At 40.7% G+C, this 12,247-nt stretch overlaps 1 pseudogene; it reads right to left on the minus strand.

Annotated features, from left to right (window-relative positions):
* Window positions 1-5,432: 5,432 nt before the first annotated feature.
* LOC101149119 (large ribosomal subunit protein eL21-like) lies at window positions 5,433-5,990 on the minus strand (annotated as a pseudogene).
* Window positions 5,991-12,247: the final 6,257 nt, after the last annotated feature.

A 12,247-nucleotide genomic window follows, 5' to 3' on the forward strand; every position in this document is an offset into this window, starting at 1 on the left:
TTACAGGCGTGAGCCTCCGTGCCCAGCCCAGTTTTTTTATTTTTAGTAGAGACGGGGTTTCACCATGATGGCCAGGCTGGTGTTGAACTCCTGACCTCAGGTGATCCACTCACCTTGGTCTCCCAAAGTGCTGGGATTACAAATGTGAGCCACTGTACCCTAAAAATCTTTTACAATAAAACATTTCAGGAAATGCATATGTAATTTCTTTTTTTTTTTCTTTTGAGACAGAGTCTGATGCCCAGGTTGGAGTGCAGTGATACAGTCACTGCCACCTCCACCTCTGGCATTCACGCAATTCTCCCACCTCAGCCTCTCCAGAAGCTGGGATTACAGGCGTGCACCACCATGTCCTGTTAATTTTTTTGTATTTTTTGGTAGACACTGGGTTTCACCATGTTGGCTAGGCTGGTCTAGAACTCCTGACCTCAAGTGATCCACCCAGCTCGGCCTTCCAAATTGTTGGGATTACAGGCGTGAGCCACCACACCCAGCCATAATTTCTTAAAAGACAAAAATTAAAAACAAAGGTTTTCATGGAAACCCTAAGGCTATATACACCAGGATGAACTGGAGTGTTCCTGAGTTGGTCAACAACTGGGGCTCAGTCTTTCATTATCAGTAGCATTAGTAAGCCCAAGAAGGCTCAGCTGAAAGCCAGCCTACACAGGCATACCTGGGGCACAAAACTGGACGTAGAAAATGCAGAACGAAATACATTAGAACAGGAAAACACGAGAGAATGTCCAGAATGCCCATATCAAGGACCAATTTAATCTAGAATTCAAAAAACAAAAGGAGCCGTAAATAGTGAATACAACAAGATGAATCATCTCCCAGATGGAGAAGACTTGAGGGCCTTTGTTCTGGGTTGAACCTGGACTAAGCCATGCATGAAATAATCATATAACTTTTTTCCCACTGCCTCAGAAGGAAAAATAGAAGGGCAGCCTGGGCAACCTAGTGAGACCTCGTCTCTACAAAAAACAAAAAAAATTACCCGGGTGTGGTGGTGCACACCTGTGGTCCCAGGTACTGGGGTACTGGGGAGCAGAAGGATCCTTAAGCCCAGGACATCGAGACTGCAGTGAGCCACGATCGCATCACTGCACTCTAGCCTGGGGGACAGAACAAGACCCTGTCTAAAAAACAAACAAACAAACAAAAACAAAAAGAAGAAGAAGAGGAGGAAGAAGAGGAGGAGGAGGAAGAAGAAGAAGAAGAGGAGGAGTAGGAGGAAGAGGCGGAATGCCTTGAAGTGACTGAAAATTACAAAGTTTTTTGTTTGTTTGTTTGTTTGTTTGTTTTTTCTTTTAAAGTGGGAATGATCACCTATTTTGCCACTTTGGCATGTCTCATGATTTACTCATCAGATTAGTCTTCATCTGTTTGGGCTGTTATAACACAATACCACAGACTGGGTGGCTTATAAACAACTGAAGTTCATTTCCCACAGTTCTGGAGGCGGGGAAGTCCAAGATCAAGGTGTCAGCATGTTCTGTGTCTAGTGAGGGCTCGTTTCCTGGTTCGTAGACAGCTATCTTCTGGCTGTGTCCTCACATAGCAGAAGGGGTGAAGGAGCTTTCCAGGGTCTCTAATGCCATCCAACCCTCATGACCTAATCCCTGTCCAAGGTCCCACCTCCTAATACCATCACACCGGGGCATTAGGATTTCAACACATGCATTTTGAGGGGACACGAACATTAAGTCTATAGCAATTACCAGAACTGACTTACTAAAGACTTGACCTTTGGATCCTCCTATATTCACAGCAGCTGCCAGATTAGACTCTAACAAATAGGGAAGTAAGAAGCCCCCTGTCCCAGCCTGCAGCATCAACCCAGTTCTAAGGCCCATTTGAGGCAGGAGGAGTGGGGATCTCCCATCTAACACACTGGAAGCCTACTTTGCTTTGTCACACTGGAAAGCCAGGAGGGCAAGACGGTGGGCACAGTGATCCCCTACCTGTCAAGTGCCAGAGGGAGAGCACTCAAGTGACCCTGCTCCTCAGATGTTGACTTGTTGAGGGCAGAAGCACACAGGAGGTGGGAGGGAAGCAGAGAAGCAGTGGATCCTGAGGAAAACACTGCCAGCACCATCTTTAACAAATCCTCTCCTTGCAAATTTATTTCCCACTTCCTTTGTCTCTCTAACTCAGCTCAAACTTTCTCAGGGAATGTGTCCTGGGCCCCCTGGCTGGGTCCAGGTGGTTAGATACACATAGCTCTGTTTCTCCTTCATAACATTTACCACAGTTATGACTTGACATTGCTGCATATAATTATTTGACAATATCAGAATCTCTCATGAGACTACAAACAGCAGGAACTGTGCCTTTCTTTAGCTCATCTTGGCATTCCTGTGCCTAGCCTAGTGCATGGCACATACTGGAGCTCTATAAATAGTTGCTGAATAAATGAAGGAGAGAGAGCAGTAGGAGGAGGATGAGACTGGAGGCTAAGACCTTAAAAGAAGGCAGGATAAAAGAGAGTTTAACCTGATATAATTTCCAGAAGGGTCCTAGAATACATTTGCTGCCAGATGAATCTATCATTCCATAACTAGAAAAGTTTGAAATGTACATACTCTTGAGAGAGGTAAGACATTAACCTAAATTTGCATTTGCATATTAATAACACTTCCTTTCCAGAAAGCTTGCAGAGAGATTATGCTGTGGAGAATACGAAATCAATACCCTGGGCCAGGCACGGCGGCTCATGCCTGTAATCCCAGCACCTCAGGAGGCCAAGGCAGGTGGATCACCTGAGGTCAGGAGTTCGAGACCAGTCTGACCAACATGGTGAAACCCTGTCTCTACTAAAATACAAAAAATTAGCCAGGTGTGGCTGCAGGTGCCTGTAATCCCAGCTACTCAGGAGGCTGAGGCAGGAGAATCTCTTGAACCCGGGAGGCAGAGGTTGCAGTGAGCCGAGATCACGCCACTGCACTCCAGCCTGGGCAACAAGAGCGAAACTCAGCCTCAATAACAAATAAATAAATAAATAAATAAATAAATAAATAAATACCCTGAACATCTGAAGGTGGAAGCTGTGGCTTGATGACCATGGAGGAGGAAAAGTAAAGACCATGGTGAATGGTGTCAAAAACCATTCACCATTCTTACGTCATAGTTTTGCTAAGGGTCAGCTTACTGTTGGTCAGAAACAAACCACAGTTCACCCTGGTCAACAAGACCCCTTTGCAGTGCTGCATGGAATTCTAATGCAGTGCTGCATGGACGCTGGGCAGGCACTGGCAGCCAGGGAGCCACGTCCTCTTTCAACTAAATGCATGCTAAGGGGTGGTGGAAGATATGCAGCTGGTATCCACCCAAAAGGAAGAATCATGCCCTTGAGTTCTGATCACAAGGCTCTTCTGCCGTAATTAAAATGGAATAATCTTCACCATCAACCAACCTCCAGATCCTACAAGGTACTGCCACCAAACATGGCTAGTTATCGAAGGATAGTCATCTCTTGGGGAAGATCAAACTCTAGAACCTAATAAAAGAAATGAACCTCACATCCTATTAAAAAAGGACTTCCTGGCCAGGCACAGTGGCTCACGCCTGTAATCCCAGCACTTTGGGAGGCGGAGGCAGAGGGCTCGCTTGAGCCCAGGAGTTTGAGACCAGCCTGGGCAACATGGTGAAACTCTGTCTCTACAAAAAAATATGAAAATTAACTGGGCATTATGGCATGTGCCTGTGATCCCAGCTACTCCGGAGGCCGAGGTGGAAGGATCACCTGAGCCCCGGGAGGTCAAGGCTGCAGTGAGCCATGATTGTGCCACTGCCCTCCAGCCTAGGTGACAGAGTAAGACCCTGACTCAAAAAAAAATTTTTTTAAAAGAACTTGCTGAAGATTGTACAAAAAGAAAAGAAACTTGAAATGGATAATTGCTTTTATTAAGCTACAGGAGTTGGATATTTTTCTCTCTCTACTATCAGGATGCCTTTAAGACAACAAGGTGGGAAACAGATTTTTCTGCATAGCCCCAACTCAGGATATATTCCCATTAACAATGACTGGATACCCTAAAAATGCCCCCCATTCATACCCTCTGAGAGTGTTAAGGTTAACTGCATAAAAGATCATTTGAAGTTTACTAAAATCTTAGATTCTTAGAAGGGATCTCTGAGTACATCTGGATTATTTTTTATTATTAATAATAAAAAAATTCTATGGAAAACCAAGAGTGATCCTCAACTTATGCTTGAGTCTTCACAGAAATAGGATCTATACAAGATGAAATGGGCCAAAAAAAAAACCAGAAGGATCTGGTTTGCTTCTTTTCTACCCAACTTATTCCCTTATTCCATTATTAAGCAATTCTGCTTAACAAGCTTTTAAAATACATCTTATTACACAAGGTCCTATATAGCCAACTGGCTCAGTTTAAATGTACACTGGTACCTTGTTCTCCCAAAAGTAATTGCCTAAAGAAAAATATTTTAGTTGCATAATTAAGTAAAAGGCAAAAAAATGGCAATGATTTTATTTCTGGATTTATGGTCACTGGAACATTCCTGTGGTAGGACAGAAAGTAAACTGAACTTTGAAATTAAATAGATAGCTATACATTTATGTTTTGGCGTGTAAATTACACATTTGCAGTCCTTCACTGAAGCCCAGTTTCAGATTTATTTTATTTATTTGTTTTTCAGACAGGAGTCTCACTCTGTTACCCAGGTTGGAGTGTAGTGGCGCAATCTCGGTTCACTGCAGTCTCCGCCTCCTGGGTTCAAGTGATTCTCCTGCATAGCTGGGATTACAGGCACCCGCCACCACTCCTGGCTAATTTTTGCATTTTTAGTAGAGACAGGGTTTTGCCACGTTGGCCAGGCTGGTCTGGAACTCCTGACCTCTGGTGGTCCGTCTGCCCCGGCCTCCCAAAGTGCTGGGATTACAGGCATGAGCCACTGCACCCGGCCCTATGTTTCAGAATTATTTTAAACCTTATCTTTTTTTATGTGAAACTTAGAGCCTCATAAAACACTATTTGTGAGGTATCTTTTCCACAGTGATTTATTCTTGTGAACAAAATTTCATTTCTATAAAATATATTGTTGGCAATTGGTATAGTCATTTAATTTTATGACAGTGTATTTTAGGAATAAATGCATTCCCCAAAGGGGCACTGACATATAATTAGCAATGGAAATGATGTCACTGCTGTAAGGAAATTCAAAGTGGCTAAGATTCCAGAGACCCCTGCAGAGGTCTATAGCCTATGGATTATTAAACACTGCTACCTGATAAAGGGAGGGGGGGACAAAAAGAACAAAAACAAATGTACATGATTTAGAAATTCTGAAACATGATTTGAGCAACTGGAAGTATAAATGAAAAGCTTTCTCAAATATGCTTTAAGTAAACTATCAGAGTCAGCCTACAAAAGAATACTTTTTTTTTTTTTTTTGGTAGCCCAGAGGTCCTTTATTTTTTATTTTTTTAACACCTATTATGCCATGAATTCACAGGGAATAGGTTCCAGCAGCTCAGGCTCCTTCCCACTGGTTCTCACAAAGTGTGCTTCTCTGGGTGGAGCAGGCTGGCGCTTTAGTTGAACCCAGGTACCTTTCTCTTTGGCTTCTTTCTTTTTCTGATCATTTTCCTTCATGCGTTTCAGGAAGCTATCTTGGCTCTTAGAGTGCTTAATGTGCTCAATACGCACATTAATTCTCTTGGCAAGAATCTTGCCCTTAACTTGTTTGTTTACAACAATGCCAACAGCATGCTGGGTAACATTGTAGACTCTTCCAGTTTTGCCATGGTAGCACTTGTGGGGCATTCCTTTTTGAAAAGTACCCCATTCCCTTGATGTCTACAATATCACCTTTCTTATAGATTCGCATATATGTGGCCAAAGGAACAACTCCATGTTTTCTAAAAGGCCTAGAGAACATATATCGGGTGCCTCTCCTCTTTCCCTTTGTGTTCGTCATTTTGGCGAATTACTGGAAGATGGCGGTTCCGGCCGAAAGGCAAAAGAATACTTTTTAACTTTGACCAGCAATTTAAAACTTTTAAAGTATTTATAAAAATCTTAAATATATAATCAGTTTATACAGAAAAATAGGCCAGGCGTGGTGGCTCATGCCTGTAACCCCAGCACTTTGGGAAGCTGAGATGGGAGGACTGCTTTAGCCCAGGAGTTTGAGACCAGCCTGGGCAGCATAGTGAGACCCCCTCTCTACAAAAAACTTAAAAATTAGCCAGGTGTGGTGGCATGAGCCTGTAGTCCCAGGTACTCCCAAAAATCAATAATAAGACTTGATCGGCTCAAGAGGAAATTCTAAAGAAAGGGGATCTGATAATTAAATCATGAGATGTGTCTTGGACCTCCTGGCATTAACCTTCTGGGAGGCAGCAGGAAGGAGGTAATCTCAGCCAATGTCTCTATTCAGCAAAAAAAAAAAAAAAAATGGAGCCCAGAGAAGCTAAAATGGTTGGGGTAGAACTCCACAGTAGTTCTCTCTGATTGATATGGGCTGTCTATGTTTGATTCAGTTGTAGGAATCCATATCAATGAAAATTGGTTATGGCAGGAGTTTGCACTGTCAGCCATGACCCACTATTGCCTTCTACTACACTATAATTACATTTCCACTCGAAAGAGATTAGGACCTCCACAAATACTGAAGTGTACTGAAAGTAAATTGAAAACCAGTAGGAAACAAAATGCAGTTTAAAAAGCGTCACAAAACCAGCAACCTTAAACAGAAGAATTACCATTTTGCTCCAGATAAAATCTCAGGATGCCCATCAGAAGCAATACTTTAAGTATTTCAGGGTCTCAAAATGTATTAGTGGGAAGGAGGCAAAACAATTCTATTTGGATTTGCACTGAACCAAAGTTAAATTAGAGACAAATTCCATAATTTAACTGGGAATCAGTGTCTTTTTCCCTTGTCTTTTATTTACTTTTTTTTTTTTAAGATAGGGTCTCACTCTGTCACTCAGGCTGGAGTGCAGTGAAGCAATCATGGCTCACTGCATCCATGACCTCCCAGGCTCAAGCGATCCTCCCACCTCAGCCTTCTGAGTAGCTGGGAGTACAGACACACGCCACCATCCCTGTCTAATTTTTCATCTTTCGTAGAGACAGGGTTTCACTAGGTTGCCCAGCCTGGCCTCAGAACTCCTGGGCTCAAGCAATCCTCCCACCTTAGCCTCCCAAAGTGCTGAGATTACAGGTGTGAGCCATCGTGCCCAGCCTATTTACAGTATTTTTAAAGTTACAGCTTTGAAAGAGTTGAAAAGTTACAGCTTTGAAAGAGCTGAAAAGTGTTTTCACTACCTAACTCTACCCGTGCTCATTGTGAACAGAAGTTCTGTGTTTTGGATCCTCTACGTGACAGAAGATAAATACTAAGTGCATCAGCGGCGGGGTGGAAGAAGTGAATTCCATAAATGCTCACCCTAATGTTTTCTGCAACAGAAAATCATCTATTCTCATCTTCTTTCAGCTATATAAAAAGAAAAAAGGAAGACTGTTTCACAATCGTGGATGAGTAGCTGATCACAGCTTTCATAAAATATGCATGCCAGCACTTCCGCACAATTACCTCGAAGAACCAGTCTCTTGTTCCAAACATTTCAACAGCAAAAGACCTACCTGTAGCCAGCTATTTAGAAAGTGAAGTGTTGCCTAGAAAATAATTATTGGAATCAATAAACAATTAGAATTGGGGGTGGGGAAGTTCTTAGATTTACCCGATTTTTTTCCTACAGATTTAAAGTTAAGAATTATCAAAGAAAATAAATTTCAAACTACTGTATAAACTCCTATGGATACAAGCTACATGTACATAAGCAGATATTCTCTTAATTTGTGTCAAAATTATCTCCTGACACTATCAGACATACCACCCTTTCTGGTAGTACCATTCAGGATCCATAAGATGGCAGGCCTAGATTTCACAGTAGTAATTATAAGTGTATATACACTGATTGCTTTGAAAAAAAAAATACATCATATTATCAGCAGCATGTGGCTGGTGACAATCTTAGAGGCATCTATCAAATTAAATTTGTAAATTGAAAAACATAGCAACTATTACCAGGTTAATGCATGCTATTAATTCATATTGAATCACAAAACATTATTGCCAGAAGAAAATTAAGATCATCTACTTTAGTCCTGCCTATTTCCATGTAAAGAAACCAGAGTGCAGATATCAGAGCTTTGCCCAAGATCACATGACAAAGTGAGTAGCAGAGAGAGGACCAGAATCCTGGTCTCCTTCCTCCCAATCTGTATCAGTCCTATTGTTCCCAATATTTCTTCAACTCCTCATGGTGGCATCAAAGTCCAAATGACTGCTCTGCTGTCGAGCCCTATCCTTGCAGTTTGCCACAGATTGCTGTTTCCTTGTCAAAGAGTCACTCATGAGTCACCACTAGGACAAGGATCTGGACTCCACATGGAAGCATGGAATTCCACAACTCTCTTCATAAACCAGTTGTGTGCATCTCAAACTGGGTGTGGTGATGTATGGGGTACTTGAAGTCACAGGATAAATAAGTACTATCTCCTTTGATGATTTTGGTGGCGGTGGGGGGCAACATCTTTTTAATTAGAAGGAACATAAAATGTGTATGAATGTCAAACATGAAATGCATAAAGGTTCAAAGCAATGTGTAGCTTTATGTAGGCTAGATCAGGCCACTCTGCAGGCCTGCAGCAGTACAGCTCTTCAGTCCTCTGTGCTATCAGGGACACTGTGGTGGAAAGCTTAGAGAAGTATCTCATTAAGAGGCTCCCTCCTTCAGTACATAACCTGGAGCGCACCTTGTGTTCCATGATGTATAGAATAAGCTCACCTTACACTTGTGTCTTGGAAAAATGGACACACTGCTATCCAAATACTATGTGGGTAGTCCTAAGGCACATTTAACTTCTATATGACAAGCATTACATTATAAACATTAAAATATTCACCAAATATCAACTATTATATATGATAAACATGTAACAGAGGTCACTGCTGGGCAGAATTCTTAGACAAACCCAACACAGTGGATGGAATTAATAAAAATAAGCCAACCTACAACTTTTTGTAAGCATTATGCTACAGAGAAATGTACAGAGATCCAAGAAGCAGGAGAGCTGGAGGATTTTTGATCACTCATCTAATGTGTCTTACTCTATTTTCTCCTATTTACTCATCTATAAAAAGGAGATTGGATTGGGTTAGAACAGGGGAAAAATTTAGAATTCTGAATTGTTTTTTGCTCACCTTTTGCTCTAGCATTTCCTTGGGCATAATTTTTTAAGTGAATGTAACATAAGATAATTAGCACCTAAGCATTTTCCTGTGCATTTTGACAGTGATTAATTCAGTTTCTCGGAATATACTCACCTCCTTAAAAATTCTCGGTATATTGATTGGCTAGAAATCAGTAAATTAGTTAATGTCATGAAAAACAAAGAAAGACTGGGAAACAATTTCAGATTAAATGAGACTAGAGAAAGGACGTCTGAATGCAATACATGATCCAGGATTTCATTTTGCTATGAAGAACGTTATTGCCATTATCGACAACTGGCAAAATTCAAATGACCACTATAGAACAGGCAATATTAGACAATGGCGTTGTATCCATTTCCTGATTTTGATAATTGTACTATGGCTATGTAAAAGAATGACCTTGTTTCTGGAATTACACACTGACACATTTAGGGACAAAGGAGCATCATGTCCGCCGAGAGAGAGAGAGAGAGCGCAAGCCTAGATGCCAGTGTGGTAAATGTTAAAATCTGGGAAATATGAGTGAAAAGTACATAGGTATTCTTTGTACTATTCTTGTAAATTTTCTGTAAGACTGAAATTATATTAAAATAAAAAATTAAAAGAAAAAATCTTAAAGACAACCTGTTTGATGGCTGCGTATAGAACTGCAATGGAAACCAGATGTAGAAAGATTAATAAAGAAGGCAAAATTACAGTTGAAGGGAATCTGATTTATTCATAACATATTTCTTTGCAATTTATGAGTTTAAGATAATAGACATACTATACTGTACTGTGTCTTGTATAAAAGGATGCATCTGGTGAACACTCATCTAAAAATTCTTATTTGATAAATATTGTTATAATGTCACTCCGTAGTTTATTTCTCGGGGTTTAAAAAGTTTATATATAATAACTATAATATGTCTTTATTTTTCTTTCGTGTTCTTCTGTAGTAAATCTTTACCTATAACCAGTGTTATAACTTAAAATCTGTTCACAGACAACTCACGGGGAGACTCTCACTCAGAATCTATGTAAAAACATAACCAAAATGATTAAAGACAGCTTTTGACTACGAAAGAGAAAATATATATGTTGAATAAAAAAGCAATTTAAAGCAAATTATAAAAAACAAAATGAAATTTCAAAAATACTTTTACATTGAGTGCCATGGTGCACACCTATAATCCCAGCTACTTGCATCACTTGAGTTCAGGAGTTTGAGACCAACCTGAGTAATACAGTGTATTTGTCTGTTCTCGTGCTGCTAATAAAGACATACCCGAGACTGGGTAATTTATAAAGGAAACAGGTTCAATTGACTCAGAGTTCAGCATGGCTGGGGAGGCCTCAGGAAACTTACAATCATGGCGGAAGGGGAAGCAAACACATCCTTCTTCACATGGCAGCAGCAAGGAGAAGTGCCCAGCAAAAGAGGGAAAAGCCCCTTGTAAAACCATCAGATCTTGTGAGAACTCACTATCACGAGAACAGCATTAGAGTAACTGCCCCCATAATTAACTTATCTCCTGCTGGGTCCCTTCCACCACACATGGTTATGGGAACTACAATTCAAGATGAGATTTGGGTGGGGACACATAGTGTCCCCATGTCACATAGTGAGACCCCCATCTCAAAAAAATAAAACATCATGTTATATCAACAAACGGTAAGATAAAACAAGACACTAGACAATAAATTCTGGTCTATACCTCACCTGCATGCATAGGTAGATTATCTGTTGTTCCCAGGATTTAGCACATAGAAATGACATTGTTTAATATTTTTTCATGATGATTTTCAAAGGGTAAATGATCTCCCATATGACTATTTAAAAACTATATTTATTTTTCAGTTGCTCAGTACATGTAAACTTTAAAAATTAGCTTTTTCTTCTGTAAATACTTGTTTCTGACTTACACATCTCAAAGTTAAAACACTTTTTTTTTTCTTTTCTTTTCTTTTATTGAGATGGAGTCTCGCTCTGTCACCCAGACTGGAGTGCAATGGTGTGATCTTGGCTCACTGCAACCTCCACCTCCCGGATTCAAGCGATTCTCCTGCCTCAGCCTCCTGAGTAGCTGGGATTACAGGCTCCCACCACCACACCCAGCTAATTTTTGTATTTTTAGTAGAGATGGGGTTTCACCATGTTGGTCAGGCTGGTCACGAACTCCTGACCTCTGATGATCCACCCGCCTCAGCCTCCCTCCCAAAGTGCTGGGATTACAGGCATGAGCCACTGTGCCTGGTCCAGTGTTTACCTTTTCATATAGTTAGCTGATAAAAAAGCTTTTGTGTATATACCCTGCATATCAAAATGGGGATAAATTAAAGTTAAACTGAGATGATTTTCATCCATATCTGAAACTCAAAAATTTTGATCAGTTGATAACAAATTTCACACAGCCCACTTATATCTACAAAGTGAAGAGTAACCGATCTACTCAGAGCATGGCATCATCAGAATAAAACATTTTGAAAGTCCATCCTTGAAGGACTAACACAAAAGTATGTTCTCATCTTTACACGAGGACTCTAGATTATTTTCCATGCTTTTGTGATGAAGTGCTGTTTTGTTATATAATTTTGACTTGGATTCTTCCCAATTATATTTGTTTATGTAATTTCAGGAGGAATACTGAACATCTGAGTTCTGGATGATACTATTATAGTAAACTAATAATTGCATAAGTTAAAAAAAAACCTGCATCAATTGCACCATTGCACTCCGGCCTTGGTGATAGAATAAATCCCATTTGTTTCTTTCTTTCTTTCTTTCTTTCTTTTTTTTTTTTTTTGAGACAGTTCTGCTCTTGTTTGCCAGGCTGGAATGCAGTGGTGTGATCTTGGCTCACTGCAACCTCTGCCTCCTGGGTTCAAGCGATTCTCCTGACTCAGCCTCCCGAGTAGCTGGGATTACAGGCATACGCCACCACGTCCGGCTAATTTTTGTATCTTCAGTGGAGACGGGGTTTCACCATGTTGGCCAGGCTGGTCTCAA

This window comes from Gorilla gorilla, chromosome 15 (assembly GCF_029281585.2).
Source record: "Gorilla gorilla gorilla isolate KB3781 chromosome 15, NHGRI_mGorGor1-v2.1_pri, whole genome shotgun sequence".
NCBI lineage: Eukaryota > Metazoa > Chordata > Mammalia > Primates > Hominidae > Gorilla > Gorilla gorilla.